This window comes from Podarcis pityusensis (genome assembly GCF_964106645.2).
Source record: "Podarcis pityusensis genome assembly, chromosome: 11".
Taxonomy (NCBI): Eukaryota; Metazoa; Chordata; class Lepidosauria; order Squamata; family Lacertidae; genus Podarcis; species Podarcis pityusensis.
In genome coordinates this window covers 16754670-16768931 of record NC_138036.1, presented here as the reverse complement: position 1 = coordinate 16768931, position 14262 = coordinate 16754670, and positions in this window count along the sequence as shown.

The following is a 14262-nucleotide window of genomic DNA, read 5'->3' as shown; positions in this document are numbered from 1 at the left end:
CTGTCAGTAGGTTCAGGGTTGACAAGTCTCCTGGCCACTAGCCTACGGGGACTTTAAATAAAGGAATAAGCAATTACAGGAGTGGGAGAGAAGGAGTCAACGGGAAGTCTATATGCAGGGAGGAAAGGCTTATCTCTTCTATCCCCCACCATGATCTGGAGATCCGCCCTGCTCCTTTCCCTGTCACAAGGAGTCTTGGGGCAGGGGAGAATTCCCAAACGGACTTTTTCAAAGGCTTCTGATGCCCACTGTCCTCCCAGTAGGAATCAGGCCTTGCCTGTAATTTCTTTAGGAAAAACAAAATGTATGCTATGGATTAAGTGTCTAGCTCAGTCCTTAGCTCAACTTCTTTGTCCTGGCGGTGTGAGTGCATTTTGTTTCTTTCTGAAGTGTTACGTTGTGTGGGCATAAAGTGTTCTGCAAACATGATGATCCTCAGCTGGCTTGATGTTCTGTGCTATAAATCAGGCCCCCATGCTTACCATACATACATTCTTTCCAGGCACTGTAGCCTACAAAACTCCAGGCTCCTGTTTGCAACCACACAACTGGTACTTAAGCTGTCACATATTTTACACAGCTGGTTCTAAAAACATGGCAGTGAACGAGTTGCCGTTTTTATTATTAAACCTATAAACTGAGACTGAGATCTCGCAGCATCTATACCTTAGAAGAGGGTTCTATCTTATGTCTAGTCTTTCTGCTTGAGTTGTAAAGGGACTCTAATGTTATTCACTATCTTCTTCTTCTTTGGCGATCACTCATAGCCGAGTAAGATTGTCTTCCATAAACACAGTTTTAGCAATGAGTCCATAGTGACAGTGGAGAAAATATTCACTATATCCTGAGCTAGGCTGATACTGTCCAGATATTAAGGATCATTATCTGATCCCAATCTGGTAGCAAGAACCTGTGTGTCAACTCTGTCTTATTAGTTGGTATGCTTATTTAAAAACACACCCAAGGCATTTAATGCTGTCAGGTTATATTTTGTAGCCGGCGTCTTGGGGGCTATGTTTTGCTGAATGAAGTCTTTTGCTGAATGGAAGAACAGAAAGTTCCGTGGAGCTGGGAGTGCTTGTTTATTTTGTAGATTTTAATGAAACTGGAAATGCTGGTTTTATGGAACAGGAATCTTCTGAAATATAGTATATATAAAAATTGATCACTCAGAAAGGTTTACTCTTCCATGCTGAGTACATGTTGTCGGTCTAAGCCTGTCCTCATGGACCTGAGGGAGGACCTTACAGTCTCTTCTGCTGACTTTTTGCTTATAAATACACACATCAAGACAGGATTGTGAACAGTCCAAGGGCACAATATGTTTACTTCTTTCCCTTTTAAACTTCAGTGTTACCTTTTCACACTGTCCCGTGGGTAATTAGAGACGTGAACAAGTAAATATATATGTGGGAGGGGCTAGAAACAACTTTCAGCTGCTGAAGAAAAAGGAGTAGAATAAGCAGCATATCATCTATGGCGACTTTTGGAACTTACAGTGGTACCTCGGGTTACATACGCTTCAGGTTACACACTCCACTAACCCAGAAATAGTGCTTCAGGTTAAGAACTTTGCTTCAGGATAAGAACAGAAATCGGGTTCCGGCGGCGCGGCGGCAGCAGGAGGCCCCATTAGCTAAAGTAGTGCTTCAGGTTAACCTGAAGAACAGTTCTTAAGAACAGTTTCAGGTTAAGAACGGGCCTCCGGAACAAATTAAGTACTTAACCTGAGGTACCACTGTAATGAGGGGTGTCGCTTAGAACACCCCACTTTCCTTCGTGCTTCGAGTAACACCCATGTTGCTAACGATTAGCATACTTAGGAAGTATTCAATGCTTGTCCTGCTCAGAGTAGACCCATTGAGGTTAATGGATATGACTAACTTGGGTTCATTAATTCCAGTGGACTAGGGTTGAATACAACCCTTAATATCATACTTTATATATACATATAGATATAGGGTGGATCTACACACATGAAAAACCACTATAAATAAGTCAGAAATTAAATCGTTATAACAAAAGGAAAAAAAGCTTTGTAAAAATTGCATAGAATATTTTTTTTGCTCTCTGGTGCCATCTGGTGTTGCATGTTTATAACGCATTCAAAGTGTTGATTTTTTTACTAATGTAGCTGAGTCCATAGATAGCTATATGACAGAGGGGTGGATTCAAATTTGCGCCGTGCTGCTCATTGTACCAGGAGAAGCATTTTTTGGCTTGCCAGATGGAACAAACCCCCCCTCTTCTCCCGCCCATACACAGTTCCAGGGGTTCTCCCAATCTCCCCAAGCCAATTTTGGGGTGCATGCAGGGGGGAGAGGGGAGAAAGCCCCTTTGCAGAAGCAGAAGTTCTTGCGTGGGGCTTTCGGGGCTTTTGCTGATAAATCTCACCCCTATTTTGTAACTAAATTGAAGTTTGCACCTTCGAATGTTATAGCTGGCAGCCTTCAACAGATTTGTTGCAGTAGGCAGTGTTTGAAATTGATCAAAGTGGTTTTGGGGGGAAAAGGAAAGCAGACTATGTTTCTAACAGTGCTAAATAAAAAGGATAAATGGCAATCTCTAATCTGATGCTTTTAGTTTTGAGAGCTGTTACAATGAAGTATAATTAGGGTAATGAAACTGAATTTGGAATAACACTGGGGGGAAGCTGTGGATATGATAATGTAACAAGAAAGTGCTTGCAACTTGGGGTTTGGATCACATGGCATTTGAGATGATGCTAACAATAGGGCGATATGGATACTGCAAAACACATTCAGATAACATTTTAATCCTGGGCCAATGATAAGCCAGAAATGAATGCAGGGTCTGTAAACACAATTTCCACTTAAAGACTGCAAGTTTGGCTGGTATATACACTTAGCTGAGATTTCCAGTCCTTCCCCGCTGGACTTTAGAAGAACTTGCTGAATCAGGCCAAAGTCTCATCCAGCCACAGCATCCTGTTCTCACAGTTGCTAACCAAATGCCTGTGGAAAACCCAAGGGCAAGACCTGAGTGCAACATCATGCTCCCCTTTCTATGGTTTTCAGAAGCCTCTGACTGTGGCGGCAGAGCATTACTTCCACAGACTCACTTCTGAGTAGATATGCACAAAATTGTACTCCAATGCATGCTTGTGATCCCACAATGAACACTCATCTGGACGCACTCTAGGTTTGTGTTTCAAACACCAGCCATAGGGGGAGCTCTCAAACAGGGCATGAGGCTAAGTCCTTGAACTGTTTGTCCTCAATGTCCAGCATCGAGAGGTGTATTGCTTCTGAAAATGAAAGTGCCATTTAACTCTTGTGGGAAATAGCTGCTGGTCCATGAATTTGTCTATTCCTTCTTTAAATCCATCTAAGTAAGTGGTCTGTTGTCTTTGTCCATGGAGTTTTCTTGGCAGGGATACTGGAGTAGCTTGCCGGTTCCTGCTCCAGGTGGATCATGTTTGGTCAAAACTCTCCACTATGACCTGTCCGTCTTGGGTGGCGCTGGACTGCATAGCTCATAGCTTCTCTGAGTTATTCAAGACCCTTCGCCATGGCAAGGCAGTGACATCTTAAAAAGCAGAGACATCACCTTGCCAACAAAGGTCCGTATAGTTAAAGCTATGGTTTTCCCAGTAGTGATGTATGGAAATTAGAGCTGGACCATAAAGAAGGCTGGTCGCCGAAGAATTGATGCTTTTGAATTATAGTGCTGGAGGAGACCCTTGAGAGTCCCATGGACTGCAAGAAGATCACACCTATCCATTCTGAAGGAAATCAGCCCTGAGTGCTCACTGGAAGGACAGATCCTGAAGCTGAGGCTCCAATACTTTGGCCACCTCATGAGAAGAGAAGACTCCCTGGAAAAGACCCTGATGTTGGGAAAGATTGAGGGAGAAGGGGACAACAGAGGACGAGATGGTTGGATAGTGTTCTCAAAGCTACCAGCATGAGTTTGACCAAACTGCGGGAGGCAGTGGAAGACAGGAGTGCCTGGCGTGCTCTGGTCCATGGGGTCACAAAGAGTCGGACACGACTAAACAAATAAACAACAACAACAACAAGTAAGTGGCCACCATCAGGACTTGTGGCAGTGGATTATGCTGGACGTGTGTCTGTTCAGAATCTATTGCTGCCCATTAGTTTCATTGGGTAGCCGCCTGGCCTTAATATAATGAGAGATGGATAATTTTTTCTCCCTATCCACAGTTTTAGAAATATTATATTTATGTTCATATGACCTTTGATATCATTTGTCTGTAATTATTTGCTCTATTTTTGTCATGTTGCTCCAATTTATTTTTGTGCTTTGGATTGCATCCTCTTCTTTTCTATGATTTGGCAGATGCACTTGCTTAGAGAAATCTTGAATCCTAGCAGGGCCTAATTACTGCACTCACAGTCATGGCTGAGCAGCAATACGGGGAAAGAAATGTCACAGCTTCTATAACAGAAATCTGTTACCTCAAAACGCTTCCCTGTGTTTTGATGCAAAATGGATATTCCTTTATCTCAGGATAATTAGCGTTATTGTTAGTTAATTGTGGCACTTGAGGTGGGCAACAGCAGTAAAATGCATAACTAGTAAAAAAGAAGAAGATAAAACAACATCCAGTTAACACTTAATAACATATTTAGGCTATAATCCTATGAGCATCCCATGGGCCATAGGATAGTATGAAAGAGTCATAGCTCAGTGTCTCAGGTATAGCATCTGTTTAGCATTCAGAAGATTCCAGGTTCTTGGTAGTTCCACCATATCAGCAGTTCCAGGAGAGGGGTGGTCCAAGAGCTGGCATTCTCATACCCTCCAACATCCCGCTGATCGATACTGGGATGCTAGTTTTTTGCTCCCGAATTCTTCTGGGACTCACGCCAGAGTGCCGGACCAAGAAATAGGACATTCTGGGATCCAATCAGAAGCTGGGGTGGCTTCTGTGATTCCAGGATGTCCCACTGAACTTGGGACAGTTGAGGGGGAATGCATTCTCTGTGGCAGCCCCAAAGTTGTAGAATTCTCTCTCCACCTTTGCCATACGGTTTTCGGTGAATGCTGAAGATGCACCCTGACCTTTGACCCCTGAGAGGTGTATTTTCAGGATTCACTCTATTCCTGAGACTGTAATTTGTTTAGGTAAAGGTAAAGGGACCCCTGACCATTAGGTCCAGTCATGGCTGACTCTGGGGTTGCGCTCTCCTCTCGCTTTATTGGCCGAGGGAGCCGGTGTACAGCTTCTGGGTCATGTGGCCAGCATGACCAAGCCGCTTCTGGCGAACCGGAACAGCGCACGGAAACACCGTTTATCTTCCCGCTGGAGCGGTACCTATTTATCTACTTGCACTTTGACATGCTTTTGATCTGCTAGGTGGGCAGGAGCAGGGACAGAGCAACGGGAGCTCACCCTGTCGAGGGAATTCGAACCGCCGACCTTCTGATCGGCAAGTCCTAGGCTCTGTGGTTTAACCCACAGTGCCACCTGCGTCCCTTGTAATTTGTTTAAACTGCTTTTAATACTGAATTTTAAATTGTCCAAACTGACGGGGTGGGCCTATAGGAAGCCTGGAAGCAGGACCTAAGTGCTCTTCCCTACTTGTGATTCCCAAAACTGATTCTGATAGTGCAGGGAGGACATAGCCTAAAATGGAAGACTTGAGTCTAGGCCACCACCATCACCCTGAGTAGAACATACCTCACACTGTGATGTCTTGACATTTTACGTTTCCTCACTCTCACCCTCAGCAGTCAAAGATATGGAGCTGAGGATAGGGGACCACTCAATTGCTGTGATGTCCATGATGCCAGGTAAGCTCTACTACAGAAGAAAAGAGAGGAACTAAACCACCATCACATTCCATGGAGCTGCTTTTTTATCATTGCCTCAGTCACTATTTTCCAGGCTGCAATCTCAAGGACACTTGTTTGAAAAATAAGTAAAGGTAAAGGTACCCCTGCCCGTACGGGCCAGTCGTGTCCGACTCTAGGGTTGTGCGCCCATCTCACTTAAGAGGCCGGGGGCCAGCGCTGTCCGGAGACACTTCAGGGTCACGTGGCCAGTGTGACGAAGCTGCTCTGGCGAGCCAGCACCAGCGCAGCACACAAAAACGCAGTTTACCTTCCTGCTATAAAGCGGTCCCTATTTATCTACTTGCACTTAGGGTGCTTTCGAACTGCTAGGTGGGCAGGAGCTGGGACCGAAAGACGGGAGCTCACCCCGCCGCGGGGATTCGAACCGCCGACCATACGATCGGCAAGTCCTAGGCACTGAAGTTTTACCCACAGCGCCACCCGTTTGAAAAATAAGTTCCTTTCAAATAAACGGGTCATCAGAGCAATTGTCAATACTACTGGCCCGGGACTGATGCGTTTGCTTCCCTGTGTTTACTAATGAATTTGCAATGCATTTCCCAGGCAAATAAGACACAAATAATTTCCAGAATGGGAAGGGGGGAAACCAATGAGTAAAAGATTCTCTACAGAGAGAGAGTGTGTGTAGGCAGATGTACACATAAATCATAAAGTAGTAAGTAGGGTTTTTTATGTTGACATCAAACCTTGACATCACATGTGGCCAAGGATGCTGTAGCAACTGCAACTGTGTTGTCAAGGAAACAGCCCTGTGCTAAGCAGGCAAGACCAATGAGGATTAAGCATTGCTAGATTCTAGCTAAGCCTCAGTGACCTTATCAGAGCACAACACAATCTATCTGATATATACTATGCATGTATCCCTCTGGAAGGTGAAGCTATCTGCAAACTAGACAAACAACCTTGTGCTGTGTACTTAACTGAAATATTGAAGGTGGATTATTCAAACAGTTGACTCGTTTCCCAGCTGAGATGGACACTTTCTGTAAGTAAGACAAGTGTTATGAATGACCGGTTATTGTTAAGAAAATTAAAGGTGCGGTAATGGGTGATGACTGAAAATGTTGTTTAGGAAAGTGTTGGCAGCGTTGTTTTTAGAATGCAAGTTTTTAAGAACTTTATGAAGCAGTTGTGATAAACTTAGGATGAACCAGCGCCTCCCACCCAGACAAAGCCAGCAATGTTTTCAGCCATGGAATCCGAAAACAGTCAAGTCAGAACAGGAAAGCATAGAAGAGCTCAGAAAGGCAGCTAAGTCAACTAACCTCACTTTCCCTTTAAGTAAGCAGTTCATTCTGAAATATTGACTGGTGCTTTGCATTTGCGGTGCTGAAATAATAAGCTTACGCCCCACTGCGTGACACAAGTTTATTTTATTAGGAGATTGACAGGTTGTTTTTGGAGAGAAGGCACCGATATACCAAACTCAGCTGTTGCACCCTAATGTACACAAAAGAGAATATTGTGTTGGAGGGGTGGGTGTGGAAAGAAATGCAGAGAAGTATTTTTGGGATTGAAATAATGACACGGTGCACAAGCACTGACTTCGCCTGCCTTTACTCTTTTGCTTTCTTTCTTGTTTCAAATGCTCCCTTGCGACGCAACATGCCTGGTATGCCTAAGAGCATGACAGAGGCATCTGTAACTGTGCAGATTATGAACTCTCAGTCTTTGTCCACTCTCGTGTGTTTATATCTGGGAGAAGCAGCAATTCATCTGGATATAAAACCCAAACATACTTTTATAGGCTGCATGATCCTCCAAGAATGTTAGCGCTTAGCTATTCGTAATTTGCTTAATACAGAGGGTGGAAGGGATTGGCTGAAAGCCAGTAGGGAAACTATAATCAGCCACACGCTAGTTGCTTACGATGTGAGCATGCTTAGCACAATCTAGCCAAAGTTAAGCGCTTTCAAGTCTGGAAGAGTTAAGCTGCAATCCACTAACCTGGGAGTAAGCACTGTTAAACTCCATTGACAGCTGATATGATTGGAAAATGCTAGAGACTGGTTGGGTCGTATCCATAGTGATACTGTTTGTTGATTCCTCTTATGTTAAATTTAATAAAAGCTAAGAATGCCCTTGTACCAATGATCAGGGTACAAAAGCAATATTAATTGGTAAAAAAAAGTAAATATGAATTTGGTGGGGTGGGAAAAGAAAAGAGTACAAAAGATGTGAAAGATGTGAAAAAGAATTCTAGAATGGAGGAAAAGGATCTTGTTAAAAAGCATTGGGGTGTGGAAAGCTTGGCATATGAAAAGTCAGTCTTGAAATATGAACTTGCACATGTAGCTCTGCCAGGGGTCTCCTAACAAATCTCAGTAGCCTTCAGAAACTACAGTTTCTTTGTTTACAGAATTCTTTGGGGGAAGTAATGACTGTATAAAGCAGTATCATAGTTCTTTAAATGGTGTAAATGAGATTATAATGGTACGTATTGCTTTTATTGTAATTATTTGTATGGTTTGATAGATTTTATATATGTTTATGGGAACGCAGGTGGCGCTGTGGGTTAAACCACAGAGCCTAGGACTTGCCGATCAGAAGGTCGGTGGTTCGAATCCCCACAACGGGGTGAGCTCCCGTTGCTCGGTCCCTGCTCCTGCCAACCTAGCAGTTCGAAAGCGCGTCAAAGTGCAAGTAGATAAATAGGTGTACCGCTCCGGCGGGAAGGTAAACGGCGTTTCCGTGCGCTACTCTGGTTTGCCAGAAGTGGCTTAGTCATGCTGGCCACATGACCTGGAAGCTGTACGCCGGTTCCCTCGGCCAATAAAGCGAGATGAGCGCCACAACCCCAGAGTCGGTCACGACTGGATCTAATGGTCAGGGGTCCCTTTACCCCTTTACCTATATATGTTTATAGTTTTACTTCTAACAGTGCCTAATTGTTTGGTTTTTTAAATTGCTTTTTCTATGTTGTTAGTGCTTTGCATTTTTATGTTAGCCTCCCTGAGTCCTGTCAGGGAAAATGATGGGGTACAAATAAATATATCATAATACAGTGGTACCTCGGGTTACAGACGCTTCAGGTTACAGACTCTGCTAACCCAGAAATAGTACCTCAGGTTAAGAACTTTACCTCAGGATGAGAACGGAAATCGTGCGGCGGCAGCGGGAGGCCCCATTAGCTAAAGTGGTACCTCAGGTTAAGAACAGTTTCAGGTTAAGAACAGACCTCCAGAACGAATTAAGTTCTTAACCCGAGGTACCACTGTAATGATGATAATAATAAATGCAGTGTTTTTAAGAGAAACAAGCTTCTGCAGGGTTCCTTCTGTTTTAATTCCAGATCATTTTCCACATTACAAGTTCATGACCTCCTGATATCTGGATTTTTTGGCTGTGTGCCTAATGCACATTAACTAGCTCTAACTCCCTAGCGCGGTGGATCCTATTAGCTTACTTCAATCATTCTGAATCCCGGTTGCAGTATGTAAAACTCACAATCCCTCCCAGCAGAACATGCTACTCTCATAATTTTTCTTTACTCACAGGGCTCTTGCCACATCCTTCCTGTCCCTCATTTTATTATTTGTTTTATTTATTTAAGCTATTTACAAGGTGGGGGGCGTTTTTGAGGTAACCCCCTAGCAAAGGCTGTCTTCACATGGCAGTTTATCTCATTTCCCAAACTGTTTAGTTCTGCATTATATCCGAGTTTTCAACGTGACGTAAAAGCAACTTCTGGCAATCTAGTGGAAGTTTAACGCTCATTTCCACGTTAATTGCTTCCAGAAAAGAAAAGGGGGGAAAAACACCTGTTTGTAGCCCCATTATCCCAGAACATTATGGGAGTAAAGTGATGAAATTTTGAGGTGGTGCCCTTTCCTTCTGCTTGCTTGGGTGACTCATGGGGGAAACTGAAGCACAAGGGTGGAGGGGACTTGTGATGCTATCCAATGGCATTTGTTGTTCTGTCATACCAAGCCCACTGGTGTGGGTCAAATTTAGCACAAGATGGCGGTGAAATTTGGCACAATATGTTGGTGTATCAGTCAAAAAGCCACAGTTTAAAACAAACTGGATTTATTTTAATCAAATTCATACAGGCGAGTCCCATTTACGTAAGGGTTAAGTTCCTGGGTCCCGCATGTATGCGTGAATTCGCGTATAATGGAAACACCATTGGGTTCATTGCCCAGTGGGATTTCCCGGATACCCACGCCCTTTCCACCCTTTATTTATTTTATTTTATTTCCCAAGCACATAAAGCTGAATGTGCACAAGTTGAACCCATGTAACGGGTGTGTGTGTGTGACTGTAGTTTTATTATAAAAGAACACGTAAAGACACAAGCTCTGAGACACAATTTGAACATTTATTAAGCACAGTGGGTGATTGTGCAGGGGGGGGGGTTAGTTTCTAAATTGTATTAATGTAACTTATGGATCTATGGAACCCCTTAAAAAGATATGGGAACTGTTGTTTTTGTTTAGTCATTTAATCGTGTCCGACTTTTCGTGACCCCATGGACCAGAGCACGCCAGGCACTCCTGTCTTTCACTGCCTCCCGCAGTTTGGTCAGACTCATGTTGGTAGCTTCGAGAACACTGTCCAACCATCCTCTGTTGTCCCCTTCTTCTTGTGCCCTCCATCTTTCCCAACATCAGGGTCTTTTCCAAGGAGTCTTCTCTTCTCATGAGGTGGCCACAGTATTGGAGCCTCAGCTTCAGGATCTGTCCTTCCAGTGAGCACTCAGGGCTGATTTCCTTAAGAAAGGATAGGTTTGAACTTCTTGCAGTCCATGGGACTCTCAAGAGTCTCCTCCAGCACCATAATTCAAAAGTATCAATTCTTCGGCGATCAGCCTTCTTTATGGTTGTCTTTCTCCATAGAGTTTTCTTGGCAGGGATACTGGAGTGGCTTGCCGGTTCCTGCTCCGGGTGGATCATGTTTAGTCAAAATTCTCCACTATGACCTGCCTGTCTTGGGTGGCCCTAAACAGCATAGCTCATAGCTTCTCTGAGTTATTCAAGCCCCTTCGCCATGACAAGGCAGTGAACCATGAAGGAATACTAGATATACACAAATTCTTTCCAAGGACTGGAATGAAATTTGGAAATTGTAACCCTTAAAATCTGTTTCCAGTGTACTTAGGGAAAACTCATTAACATTATTACACAGATGGTACTGCACTCCTTTGCAAATGTCAAAAATGTTCTCTTGTAATCTACGGTATATCACCTAATTGTTGGGGGTTGCAATAAAAGTGGGACATATCATTTATGGTGGAAATGTCAGTTGGTGCAAGATTTTTGGAATTTAATTTCAACAGAAATAATTAAAAAAACACTAAAGAAACTATTGTTTGTTGTTCAAAATTAATGTTACTGAATATTTTTAATGATACCAATGTAAATGTCAAAAGAATTGGTCTACTCTTATATATGATATTAGCAGCACAAATAGTAATTGCAACTCAATTGAAATCAGCCCAAAATCTTACACAGGATGCTTGGTATCACTTATTCTGGAATATAGCTATAATGGAGAAAATCACACATAATTTGAGTTTTTGACAAGGACTAGCCTCTCCAAACATTTTTAATGTGATTTGGCATTCCTTTATGACATATACAGTGGAACCACAGACAGCCCTTGTCACAAGACTGACAAATCTAGAGCTATACTTGCCAATCTTATAAAGTTGACAGTCTATACTTGGACGTTGTTATTTTAATTCCTGTGCAACTACTCATTCAGCGTGCCTGTTTTATAGTTTTGTTTCTCATCTTTTAATTTTTGACTGTTGTTATAATTGTGTTCTCCATTTTATATACATTATAAAATGGTTTTTAAAAAAGCCACTGCAGTGCGAAAGGAACGTTAGAAAATGAGACAGAGGCACTAGCCTTACAATCAGGAATATGAATGCAGTATTTCCCAATAAGCATCCAAACTATGTAAGAGCTGGAAAAAGGATTGCGGAAGGCAAGGAGTGAGATGCTGATACGTGGATGATAATCAGCTTAGTTGATTTTCCATATGTCAAAAAGAGTCCAAAACAGCTTCAGTTTAATCAGCATGAGCACCATCAGGCAAGTCCCCAGTGATAGACAATAAGCTGCATTTAGTTAATTTTAAGTGGTGTGCTAGGTGCTGTACAGAGCTTAGAAACAGCAGCCTTGATGTCTGCAGTATAGATGTTACCAAGCCATCTATTTTTAGATTCTGGCTGTCTGGCTGTAGTCCAGGGTCATTTGTATTTACAGGCTAAACCCTCTCTCAAAAGATTTGCATAGGAAAACAGGTTGCATTTTTAAGTCAGTGCACAGTTTTAAAAACCAACAACCGCCCCGTGCTAAATAGGTTTTGCCTAGTGAACTGAGGTTCACTGGTTACACTTGAAAGTTTATGCTTGCTATCTGCATTTCAGGTTGTGATGGGGAGTTTTCAGATGCTTGGAAACTCTCTGAACGGTGGTGGTGACAGGCTGATCTTTATTAAACCAGAAGGGTCCCCATCTTGTTTTGTTGATGGTAGAAAAGCAATAGGCTATTGTTGTTTGTTTTTGATAGAAGACCTTCAAGCATCTGCAGTGCTGGCATATCCTGTGGGCACAAACCGCCTAAAATCATATTAAGCAGAGAGTCTCATCTGCTTTCTGTAATTGCATGAAATGTTTTCCCCTTTTTGCATATTTAAAGTGCCCACAATTCCCAAGAAAATTATATTTGTAGCTGCTCATTAAGTCTGGCATGGACTCTGATGCATGTTTTCTCCTCTACATGGTTCTGCTGCGTTTGGACTGAGAACCTAAGTATATTCGTTTGGCAGTACATTCCATGTGAAAGCAAAACGGTTCCAAACGACCTGCCTTTCTTTTTATTTGAGACCTCAGATCCCAGAGATTTGAAAATTAATTTTGGCACTTTTTAACTGTTACAAATAACACTTTCTTGTGAGTTGTTTTTCCCCCATTAGAGATGTGGAAAATGTTCATCCATGAAAATTCTGAGGTGAAGAAGGAGCTTCAAATGATAAAAAACCTTTCTAGCCTTCCTGTCTTTTTTAAAAAAGCTCTTTACCATTTGTTTGCCGCTGCTTATTTCCCTGCTCTGTATACTGAAGCATATTGGACTCCACATTGTAGGAAGACACTGTCTAATACAGATAAATGCTGGAGGTGTAATGTTGAGAATTAGTATTTTTTATACATTTAAAAATCTTTTTCTTTTCCCGATTCTCCTTTATCCCCTTACTTCTTCCTTTCCTTCGCCAAATTAGCCAGTAAAAACCAAATGAAGTGGTGGGGGCTAGGCCTATATCACTCCTCCAATGGGGACCCCACAAGGGGAACCCCTATTTCATGTGGGGCAGACATGCCCAAGACGTCGATTGTGATTGATTCGTCAACTGGGACTGATATTGGTCACTCTGCACTGCACTCTCGGGGGTTAGAGCTCCAGTGGTGGGATGAGGGGGATTTGGTGGAGGGTGGGGGATGCGGGAAATGAAAAGCTCTGCGCCTGCCCGCCCGCTAGTTCAAATGCAAAGAAAGGAATGAGAAAGGAGGCCCCCCCCCAACAATGAGGAAGGCAAAGAACAGAACACATGGGGGGGGGAACCCCTTAGGGCTCCATGAGTTTGAGCAAGGGAAAGGCTTTAATGCAACAAGGCTTTAAAGCTGCGATTTAAAGCAACAGTAGGGGAAAGATAGAGAAGCCTGGCACACTCTGACTGGCTCCTCAGATCTGTGTAAACTAATATAAAAATATAGTTTGACCTTTCTCACTTGTTTAGTTACTTGTCCATCTAACAACTATTTGGATCTGTCATGATGATATCTAAACATAACTACTGTATCTATGAAATAGACATCTATCTATCTATCTATCTATCTATCTATCTATCTATCATCTACCTACAGTGGTACCTCGGGTTACATACGCTTCAGGTTACAGACTCGGCTAACCCATAAATAGCACCTCAGGTTAAGAACTTTGCTTCAGGATGAGAACAGAAATCGCGCGGCGGCAGCGTGGCAGCAGCAGGAGGCCCCATTAGCTAAAGTGGTGCTTCAGGTTAAGAACAGTTTCAGGTTAAGAACGGACCTCCGGAACAAATTAAGCACATAACCAGAGGTACCACTGTATCTATCTACCTGTCTTAAATGACTTCAGAGGATGGTAGATCACTGCCAGTTTTTGATATTGGATTGTAGATCACAGCCTACTTGAAGTTGGACATGCCTGATGTGTGTCATAGGCCACTCCCTGCAAGATGTGGTTTCCTTGTTTAGGGAAGTGTTTAATGTTTAACAGACCACTGTATTTTAATACTTTGTTGGAAGCCGCACAGAGTGGCTGGGGAAACCCAGCCAGATGGGTGGGGTATAAATATTAAATTTTTATTTTTATATTATTATTATTATTATTATTATTATTATTATTATTGCCATTAGATACACTTCCA